An 11,457-nucleotide genomic window follows, 5' to 3' on the forward strand; every position below is an offset into this window, starting at 1 on the left:
CCCCTGCAAATACGAGCCATTTGACATAAATGTATATGAATATTTAGCAATACAAAAATAGATGCTTTGAGGATAGTCCGAGCAAACCGAAAGTCGAGTCAACAAGATTGAGCCAACAGGTTTTGACTGTATATTATAATTTTTAGAAAATTACTATTCTGCTAATCTGTGAACAAGTCAAAATTCATAGGTTCTCTTAATACATGTTTATTGTATTTATTATTGCATTTTATGTTCATTCTTTCTTTATTTAAATAAATTAAATTTCCACAATTATATAAGAATTAGTTTTCTAGTTTGGATACTCGTTTACAGTAATTTATAAATATAGTGAGACTTCACTACTGTGAGAAAATTTTAAAATAGCACAAGAGCCATTCAATTTTAAGCGCTCTGAATTCAATCACACATTGCTTACATTTAGTATCTCTTAACAATTATTTTTAATTTGCATTAACATGAACACCATTGTCCCAATAACCACTTTTTAATCATATTGTTTGTTATACCAAATTTATTCTCATAAGAATGTATAAATACAACCCTTAAACGGACTTAACTTGAGCATCGCTCTTGAAAAACCGGACTTAATGAATGTGTATAGTGTCTTCCGACATAAGCCAGTGCAGTCCTCATAGGCTAACCGGAGACGACACTTTTTTACTAAGACTTGATTTTTGTTAAGAAACAAGAGATGTGTTCGTCAGAAACAAAATGCCCCCTACGTTGCCGCTTTGAAATAAAATTTATATTTATCATTTGGCAGGTTTAGAAATATTATCCCATTTTCAATGAGACATTGACGGTATAACACCTTATGGATTATACTAGCATGTATTCAACACTCTAGGATATACCTGTCACGTGCACGGACTACTTTTGACTTATTATCACTGAATGATTTTTCATATTTAATAAAGTCGAGAAAACTTTATCTTCAAAATTATACAACGTTCAACCTTTAAATCTAGTCATATAACATAATTTTTCGCCATCCGTATAATGAATCAGCTGATTGATGGCGTCATAAAATGACACTTTTTGCGTCATTTTCCACAAAAAAAATTTGACAATTTATTATAAACGCAACTTATTTCAAATGTAAATCTACTGTATATCGACATACGGTATTTGAATTGTCAATTCATCACATTTTCCTTATTTTAACATGACTTTAACATGGGGGCCATTAATGCATTGGATCAAACACGGCATACCCATAACATTATATAAACAAGAGGGCCATGATGGCCCTGTATCGCTCCACTGTTTTTTCTTTGCGAAAAAAACGTGTAATGCGCATGGGTTGAAATGTACTCAAGCATGTGACTTTCTCTTTCTATCCCTCGTCCCACTGGGCGCATAAAGTTGGAAGGGTGAGCATTTTTATATATGGAAAAAGTTAATACCGTGTTAACTAAACAGACAAAAAAGCCCGGGAATTGTTGCACAGGTCCTTTGCTTATAACGTAGGTACATTTATCTCTCCAAAAGATATTGTCGTTCTTTCTATTTCACATATTTTTAGATGCTTAAGATCAAATCTACTTATTTGATTTGAAACAGATTCACAAGACCCATAGGAATCAAAATGCCTTAACCCTTTACCAAACAACACATTTTGGACTTTCCCAATTTGAAAGAGGTTGCAGACGTCAATTGAATTAAAATGGAATATGAAGGAAATGATAAGGTAGGGTAGAAATAATTGTGATAAAAGGAGAAATTGCTCATCAACCCACACATCCCTAAGACCAACAGGCCTGAGAATATTATGATAACATAAAGATTATTTCTTTATATTTATAAATGTATTTAATTAAGTAATACATTAGACTTCTAAGATCAATTCATAACTTGTATTAAGAAAATTATAAAATGGTCAGAAATATATATGGATTGTTCAGCAATTGACAATCATTTCAACAATTCATGATCAGTCACTATTTACAAACGGAACAATGAATCATTAGTTATTAAAAAGCAGCATATACGATAGTTAAGAACATTGCACTTCATTAATTTCAACACCTTCTCTGGGATACAAAGTTTGAGTTTACCGTGCAGTATCATATATTGACTTTCCTTGAAATAATTATGTTCATGGAAGTTGTGTTTTTAAAATCAATAATATATTATTAAACTGGTTTTAACACTACAAAAAAGACACGAAAACAACATGTCATCCAAAATATTTTCATCCCGATATATGGTCACTTTCGACATATTTAAATAAAACCCGACTTTTTTCAGTTTATAAGAAAAACATTCATAACACATGTTCTTACTTCGATGCCTTTGTAAGCAGTCACCATCTGACCCAAAATGGCACTAAATGACAGGGTTTTATCTCATGTTTACAAGATGTTGATGTTGTTGTTGGTCACAGCCAAACGGCCGCAGTAATCTCCACTGGTAAACGTCATATGTTCAGTTTTGTGACCCCCGGGGCCGGGTCAAATTTGAGCCCAGGGGAATAATTTGAACAAATTTGGTAGAGGACTATTATAGGGCTAGTAAATTTGGTATGTAGTGATATCTAATAAGATATCACTACATACCAAATTTAGTAGCCCTAGGCTCTATAATTAAGAACAAGAAGATTTTTAAAGTTTGCACAAAATAGGCCTTATTTAAGCATATGTTCATTTTTGTGACCCCTGGGGCAAGGTCAAATTTGTTCCTAGGGGCATAATTTGAACAAACTAAGTAAAGAACTATTAGATGTCACTACCTTACCAAATTTGGTAGAAATAGGCCCAATGGTTAAGGACAAAATTTTTATAGTTTGCACAAAATGGGCCCAATATAAGCATATGTTCAATTTTGTGACCCCTGGGGAACGGTCAATTTTGATCCCAGGGGCTTAATTTGAACAAACTTGGTAAAGGACTATAAGATGTCATTACATACCAAATTTGGTAGCCCTATGCCATACAGTTATGGACAAGAAGATTTTTAAAGTTTGCACAAAATAGGCCTTATATAAGCCAATTTTTCGATTTTTTGACCCCCCAGGGCAGGGTCAAATTTGACCCCAGGGGCATAATTTGAATAAACTTGGTAGAGGACTATTAGATGTCACTACCTACCAAATTTGGTAGCCCTAGGCCCAATGGTTATGGACGAGAAGATTTTTTAAGTTTTCACAGAATAGGTCTTATATAAGCAAATGTTCAATTTTTTGACCTCCCGGGGCAGGGTCAAATTAGACCCCAGGGGCATAATTTGAACAAACTTAATAGAGGACAATAAGATGTCACTACATACAAAATTTGGTAGCCCAAGGCCCAATGGTTATGGACAAGAAGATTTTTAAAGTTTGCACAAAATAGGCCTTATATAAGCAAATTTTCAATTTTTTAACCCCCCGGGGCAGGTTCAAATTTGACCCCAGGGGCATAATTTGAACAAACTTGGTAGAGGACAATAAGTTGTCACTACATACCAAATTTTGTAGCCCTATGCCATACGGTTATGGACAAGAAGATTTTTTAAGGTTTGCACAAATAGGCCTTATATAAGCAAATTTTCAATGTTTTGACCCCCCGGGGCAGGGTAAAATTTAACCCCAGGGGCATAATTTGGTAGAGGACTATAAGATGTCAATACATACCAAATTTGGTAGCCCTTATAGGCCTAATGGTTATGGACAAGAAGATTTATAAAGTTTGCACAAAATAGGCCTTATATAAGCAAATTTTCAATTTTTTGACCCCCGGGGCAGGGTCAAATTTGACCCCAGGGGCATAATTTGAACAAATTTGAAAGAGGTTCACCACAGGAACATTCCTGAGAAATTTCATCAGATTTGGACGAGTAGTTTAGGACAAGAAGATGTTTAAAGAAAAAGTTAACGCACGTACGCACGCACGGACGCACACACGACGGACACAGGACCATCACATAAGCCCCGCTGGCCTTTGGCCAGTGGAGCTAAAAACACGTCCTGCGCATCCTTTAATTTGTCGTCCGAAGTAGGAAAACGTATTGCCCTGCATATTAAGTCAAATAAAGTGTCAGTCGCTGCAATTGTCTGTTTACTCATCGATAGTGTACATGTAGAATCTATGTTGACATCGACATCATTTTGTCAGGAGCAATCGCCGCCATATTGGATTTTTAACATTTTCTTTTGAAAATAAAATGAATTATAGTAAAGTAAAATCTTCCTTTCGCGGTCGTAATGTGTTACAATTCGCATGCTGCGTAAAATTGAATCGAGGCATAAGGTGATATTTTTACTAGTTTTACAGTTTGTGTGTGAATTTTTTTTAATCTATTTTGCGTACCAGATTAAATACATTTATATCACTACTCATGGTTACATTCGTTAGATTTTATGCGATTTTTAAGAATGAATTAAACTAATTGTTAGGCTAAGGTTATTAGATCTAGTTATGTTAAATGTCACGTTGAAAACAAAATCAAAATGGATAAATAGAATACTAGGATTTGCGTTGAATACAGAGAAGTTTATGTTGCTCAGCTCGAACGCCGAAAGCGCTCGCCAAGGCTTGCGCTCCCGGCGTTCTAAGCCTCGCAACATAAACATCTCTGTATTCAACGCTAACCTAGTATTTTCTATATCTCCTTTTAAAGCTTATTACTTCCCTTGGATTTGTTTTTGACCTTTATCATTGAAGGATGGCCTTGACCTTTCACCACTTAAAATGTGCAACTTCATGAGATACACATGCATGCCATATATTAAGTTGGTATCTTCAATATTGCAAAAGTTATGGCCAATGTTAAAGTTTTCGGACAGACGACTAACAGACAGACAGATGGACTGACAGTTCAACTGCTATATGCCACCCTACCGCGTGTGGGGAGGGTCTGTAGACAGTCAAAAATGACCAAGTCAGACATCGCTGACCAGCAAGGCCTGTGATTATCAAAGAGATCATTGCCACAGTTCACCATGTATCTATGTACATAAGTCCACAGGTAAGTAATGAAACCAACCATTCACAAATATGTACAGGAAAGAAATGATAGTAATATCATTTAAAAACAAGAGCTGTCACCATAGGATGACTTATGCCCCCTATAAACGCTTGATAGAAGTTATGAGCTTTTTTCGAAACCCAAACGCAGATTTCGAAACCTAAACGCGGACCATAACTTCAAAGTCAATGTCACAGGGGTCAAAATTTGTGTGCGTATGGAAAGGCCTTGTCCATATACACATGAATACCAAATATGAAGGTTATATCTCAAGGAACATAGAAGTTATGAGCATTTTTCAAAACCTAAACACAGATTTCGAAACCTAAACGCGGACCCTAACTTCAAAGTCAAGGTCACAGGAGTCAAAATTTGTGAGCGTATGGAAAGGCCTTGTCCATATACACATGCATACCAAACATGAAGGCTATTTCTCAAGGGACATAGAAGTTATTAGCATTTTTCGAAACCTAAACGCGGACTCTAGTTCAAGGTCAAGGTCACAGGGGTAAAATTTCGTGTGCGTATGGAAAGGCCTTGTCCATATACACATGCATACCAAACATGAAGGTTATATCTCAAAGGACATAGAAGTTATGAGCATTTTTCGAAACCTAAACGCAAAGTGTGACGGAAAGACGGACAGACAGACAGACGGACAGTCCGATTACTGTATGCCCCCTTTTCTTCAAAATGGGGCATTAAAAATCTTTGAAAAATCAAACATCTAAGTTATAAATAAACAAAATACAAAATCTGTACAGTAACAGAAAATAACTTAAATTCTTGGTAGGGAAATATATAATCTGAGATTTATAATTATATAAATTACTTCCCTTGAAAATAATTGTATCTGTCAAATCTCTATTTTTAGTAGCAATTAATTATAAACCACTACCGTGACTGTAGATTCAAAGGTAACCTTAACGTACCTAAGATACTTGTATGCCAAAAAGTGTCATTGTGTTCTTGGCTTGACCACAAAATGTCATTTTTATTATGCTTTAGTTGTATGGTTTCATATTATTATATATAATAATTATCTCCCTTTAAAGCTTCTTACTTCCCTTGGATTTGTATTTTCGACCTTAGACTTTGAAGGATGGCCTTGACCGTGACCTTTTACCATGATGTGTTTGTCAGAAACACAATACCCTCTACTGCGCCGCTTTGATTTATTTTTTAAAAATATTTTATTTGGCAGGTCAGATAATTATCTCCATTAAAGCTTATTACTTTCCTTGGATTTATATTTTCAACCCTAGACCTTGAAGGATTATCTTGACCTTGAAATTTTACTATTCAAAAAGTGCAGCTCCATGATATACACATGCATGCAAAATATCAAGTTGATATCTTCAATATTACAAAAGTTATGGCCAATGTTAAAGTTTTTTTTCGGACGGACGGAGAGACTGACATACTGACTGACTGACTGACAGTTCAACTGCTATATGCCACCCTACCGGGGGCATACAAATTGCCTTTAAACGAAAATTTCCTCAAAAGCGGAAAGTATCATCCCATATAACTCTGTGTGCCCACTACGGCTATTCTGTAGATGGCACTAAAATGCATTAAGCACTATTATCCCAGAACAAGGTTCACCTGGTATTATCTTGTACAACTCGTTAACAGACGGTAGGGGGACTTACTTTAAGCCTCATTCTTAGAAAACAGGGCTTTATAAATTGTGCACTAAGTTTTGTTCTAGATTAGCCTGTACAGCCACACAGGCTAATAAGGTACAACACTTTCCGCTAGACAGATTGTTTTTAAAGAAGAAACTTCCTATATAAGAAAAATTCCGTAAATGTATAGTCCCTGATTTGCCTGTACAGACTAGACAGGCTAATCTGGGACCACACTTTACACACATGCATTTAGTCCCTGTACAGACTACACAGGCTAATCAGGGACCACACTTTACACACATGCATTAAGTCCCCTTACAGACTACACAGGCTAATCTGGGACCACACTTTACACACATGTATTTAGTTCCTTTGGAGACTACACAGGCTAATCTGGGACCACACTTTACGCACATGCATTTAGTCCCGGTGCAGACAACACATGCTAATCTGGGACCACACTTTACACACATGCATTTAGTCCCTGTACAGACTACACAGGCTAATCTGGGACCATACTTTACACACATGCATTTAGTCCCCGTACAGACAACACAAGCTAATCTTGGACCATACTTTATGCACATGCATTTAGTCCCTGTACAGACTACACAGGCTAATCTGGGACCATACTTTATGCACATGCATTTAGTCCCCGTACAGACTACACAGGCTAATCTGGGACCATACTTTATGCACATGCATTTAGTCCCTGTACAGACTACACAGGCTAATATGGGACCACACTTTATACACATGCATTTAGTCCCTGTACAGACTACACAGGCTACTGTGGGACCACACTTTATACACATGCATTTAGTCCCCGTACAGACTACACAAGCTAATCTGGGACCACACTTTACACACATGCATTTAGTCCCTGTACAGACTACACAGGCTACTGTGGGACCACACTTTATACACATGCATTTAGTCCCTGTACAGACTACACAGGCTACTGTGGGACCACACTTTACACACATGCATTTAGTCCCTGTACAGACTACACAGGCTACTGTGGGATCACACTTTACACACATGCATTTAGTCCCTGTACAGACTACATAGGCTACTGTGGGACCACACTTTATACACATGCATTTAGTCCCTGTACAGACTACACAGGCTAATCTGGGACCATACTTTATACACATGCATTTAGTCCCTGTGCAGACTACATAGGCAACTGTGGGACCACACTTTACACACATGCATTTAGTCCCTGTACAGACTACACAGGCTAATCTGGGACCACACTTTACGCACATGCATTTAGTCCCATTATCCCAGAGGGAGGCACATATGTTTCTTGAAAAAACACTCAACAACAGACTGTAAGCAGACTTAACTTAAGTTTGTGGAATGAGGCCGGAGTCCTTTTAATAGGGAAAATTCTTGGCTTTTTGACCACAAATTGGGATATTGTGTTGTTGGTGTTTTTTGCTTACAAATACTATATAATCGAGAATAAGCGTTTTCAATATTGTATTTACATGAAATAAGGTTCAAGTTATAGAGCTGGGTAGGGAGATTAACTTGATATTGTGATACATTTATTTTTCTTTATCTTCAATTGGAAATTTAAGGCAGTTGTTTGGGAAAATACATTGTTTTAGGATTGTAAATGGGGTCGATTTCAGACCCCAAATTTGACAAATAACAGCAACACTATATACATACTAAAAACTGTACATCTCCTTGCAAACAGGCTCTATACAACCAAGGCATTCCAAGCTTCATGAAATATCTCACAACTTTAAAAAACTCAAGGTCTGCATGGGAATGATATAAATTCTCGAGGTGTTGTGTTAATAAGGTTTCTTATGAATAAGTTGGGAAGCATCGAGCTGAAAAGGTTTTTAGTTATTGATCCTCAAGTAAAAGAAGTCGTGTTTTTAAAGGATATACAAGAAAAAGACACCATTTTACCTTCTGTGAAATCATATCATTCTTGTTCTCTTCATCTTTTACATTCTTAATACACAAGTAACACTGTAAAATCATTATAAATTGTTAGACATTATTTTTTGTTGATTTTAAGAGTTGACTGATCCACAAATGTATCACAACACATCGGAAAATAACTGACATAAATACCTCATTTATTTTTCCCATTTGAAAAATCCACGCATTAACTGCTGTGTCCATAAACGGGTTTTTTTACGACGACATTTCATATGGACGAATATCAATGATTTTGTAATATACAAACAATTAAAGAGGATATTTTTCCTTATGTAAATTCATACTGTTCTATACAACCTCATCTTTTTTTGCATTCATAATAAACAGGGATTACACAAGTCGGCGCTTTCCTGGTGTCAGGGTTTTTTTTCCCACTTTTTGGGAAGATAGCCCATGAGTTTGGAATTGGGAATTTTATCGGCATTTTCATGTAATTGGGAAAATAAATTAATTAGCCTTTTTTTCCACACGAAAAGTCCAGTGATTAGGGAAATACTAAATTTGATATAACTCTTTATAATCATTCAAATTAAAAGAACAAAATCATATAATACTTTGTTAGATGTAATTGATGTAAAATTGAGATAAAATACGCATTAGACACTTCTTTCAAAAAAAAAAAATTTTTTTTTTTTTTTGGAAATTGGGAAATTTTTGTCACATTTTGGGAAAAAAGTATACTTTTCGGGATAGGGAACATAGCCGAATTTCGGCTATAAAATCGGGCCAAAAAAAACCCTGGGTGTATTTATGGGTCTGTTAAACGGACCCATACCCGAAGCATTTTATTTGTGCTTAAAAAAGTGCCTTATGATAATCATATATCAATAATATTTCAATTAGATCTAACAAAGAATATAACTATCATACTATGATTTTATTGGTATTAAATTTGAAGTATTACAAAGAATTTTTATTAAATTTGTTTTTCCTAAATCAATGGTCTTTTTCATGGGAAAAAATTCAGAGTCCCAAAATTGCATTTTCCCCCAGAAAATACCTGACAATTCAATCATGAATATGTTACCTTCTGCATATTCAGGTCATTCTTGTCCACCACATCCTCAGCATCGTTGTCCTGACTCAGCAGCAACTGGAGCAGCAGAATAGCTTTATGCAATAATTGTATGTGTATTTAGGAACAGCATAAAACAAAGTAAACAAGGGCTGTTTGTAAAACATGCATGCCCCCCATATGGGCTCTACGTTGTAGTGACAGCCATTGTGTGAACATGTTTTTTGTCAATGTGACCTTGACCTTTGACCTAGTGACCTGAAAATCAATAGGGGTCATCTGCGAGTCCTGATCAATCTACCTATCAAGTTTCATGATCCTAGGCATAAGAGTTCTTCAGTTATCATCTGGAAACCATGTTACTATTTCGGGTCACCGTGACCTTGACCTTTGACCTAGTGACCTGAAAATCAATAGGGTCATTTGCGAGTCATGATCAATGTACCTATGAAGTTTCATGATCCTAGGCATAAGCGTTCTTGAGTTATCATCCGGAAACCATTTTACTATTTCGGGTCACTGTGACCTTGACCTTTGACCTAGTGACCTCAAAATCAATAGGGGTCATCTGCAAGTCATGATCAATGTTCCTATGAAGTTTCATGATCCTAGGCCCAAGCGTTCTTGAGTTATCATCCGGAAACCACCTGGTGGACCGACTGACAGACTGACATGAGCAAAGCAATATACCCGGTCTTCTTCGAAGGGGGGCATAATAATTAAATATCATATCATATGTGAATATTATGTTAACATTATATATCAAAATATATTCCTCGTAAGATTACTACTATATCATATTTTATAAAAACAAATTGAATCAATATAGATTTGGTAAATACTGTTGTTTATCTCGAAATGAAAGTCTAAAAATAGCATTAAGTGCTATGTACATGTGCATCTATGTACAAACATTAAATGTGCAGTTGAAGTGCTTTGTTTGTTCATGCACAGCTTTAAAAAACTTAAATTAAAGGACCATAAAGAAAAAATGTTATGACAACATAACATAATATGTATAAGTACTTAAATATAAAAAAATCACATTGTATAAGTAAATTACTATTATGTGTACACAAAAAAGTTGTATTGAAATATAAAACACTTCAATGTTCGTATGCTCATCAACACATTGTGATTAAAATATTAATCACTAATTACAACAACTAATACATACATGTACACACTATTCCACTCTGAACACCAGGATGTTGTCCCCATATTGTCCCACAATGATTGATGATGTTGTGCTGCTGTAGCAGACTGACTGTGGGTTCCACACTCCATCCTCCTTAGTAGCCAGCGTAGCCAGCTTACTCTTTCCCTCCCAGCCCACCTGTAGTACAGTGTCGGACTTCCATCCACAGACCAGCACCTGGCCTGCAGGGGTCACATGTATACCAGATGGGTCACCTAGTGCTGGGTCTGTGTATGTAGCCAGGAGTGTGCCATCCCTGGCCAGGGTGAAAAGCTTGTTCTGCCAGGAGCTGCTGGTTCTGTACAGCCTGTCCCCTGTGGGACTCACAGCACACCTGGATACTGCAAAACAGAGTAACATCAAGATATTGAATTACTGTCAATGTTAAATAATCTTATTAAACATACTGCAGTGATATTGTATTACGCATATGTTGTTACAAATAAGCCTTTACACATCTAAAATGTATGCATAGATTCCAATAAAAAAATAGTTAAGTGTGACAATAAACTTCAGTATCAGTGTTATTGTGTAGAAGTTTGACATGTTGAAATGTGACTGAAGAAATATTGATGCGTTTTTATCTATTTTTTCACAAAACCAATAACAACCACATAATGCTAAAATTAATTATTAAAATTATTACCTACCTTTGAACACTTCTTACAATCCAACCACAAGGCACAACAACT

The 11,457-nt window shown here is 36.0% G+C and overlaps 1 long non-coding RNA gene across 1 annotated transcript in view; it reads right to left on the reverse strand.

The window, feature by feature from the left end:
- The window catches only part of LOC127864337 (uncharacterized), a 30,595-nt gene extending 19,616 nt beyond the window's left edge, over positions 1-10,979 (reverse strand). Inside the window, exons 1-2 of the long non-coding RNA XR_008041786.1 lie at positions 10,745-10,979; positions 9,580-9,645 (exon numbers count right to left, since the gene is read on the reverse strand). This is a non-coding gene — a long non-coding RNA (uncharacterized LOC127864337). The remainder of the gene's footprint in view (positions 1-9,579; positions 9,646-10,744) is intronic.
- Between the last annotated feature and the right edge of the window lie 478 nt (positions 10,980-11,457).

Source organism: Dreissena polymorpha, chromosome 1 (genome assembly GCF_020536995.1).
Source record: "Dreissena polymorpha isolate Duluth1 chromosome 1, UMN_Dpol_1.0, whole genome shotgun sequence".
Lineage (NCBI taxonomy): Eukaryota > Metazoa > Mollusca > Bivalvia > Myida > Dreissenidae > Dreissena > Dreissena polymorpha.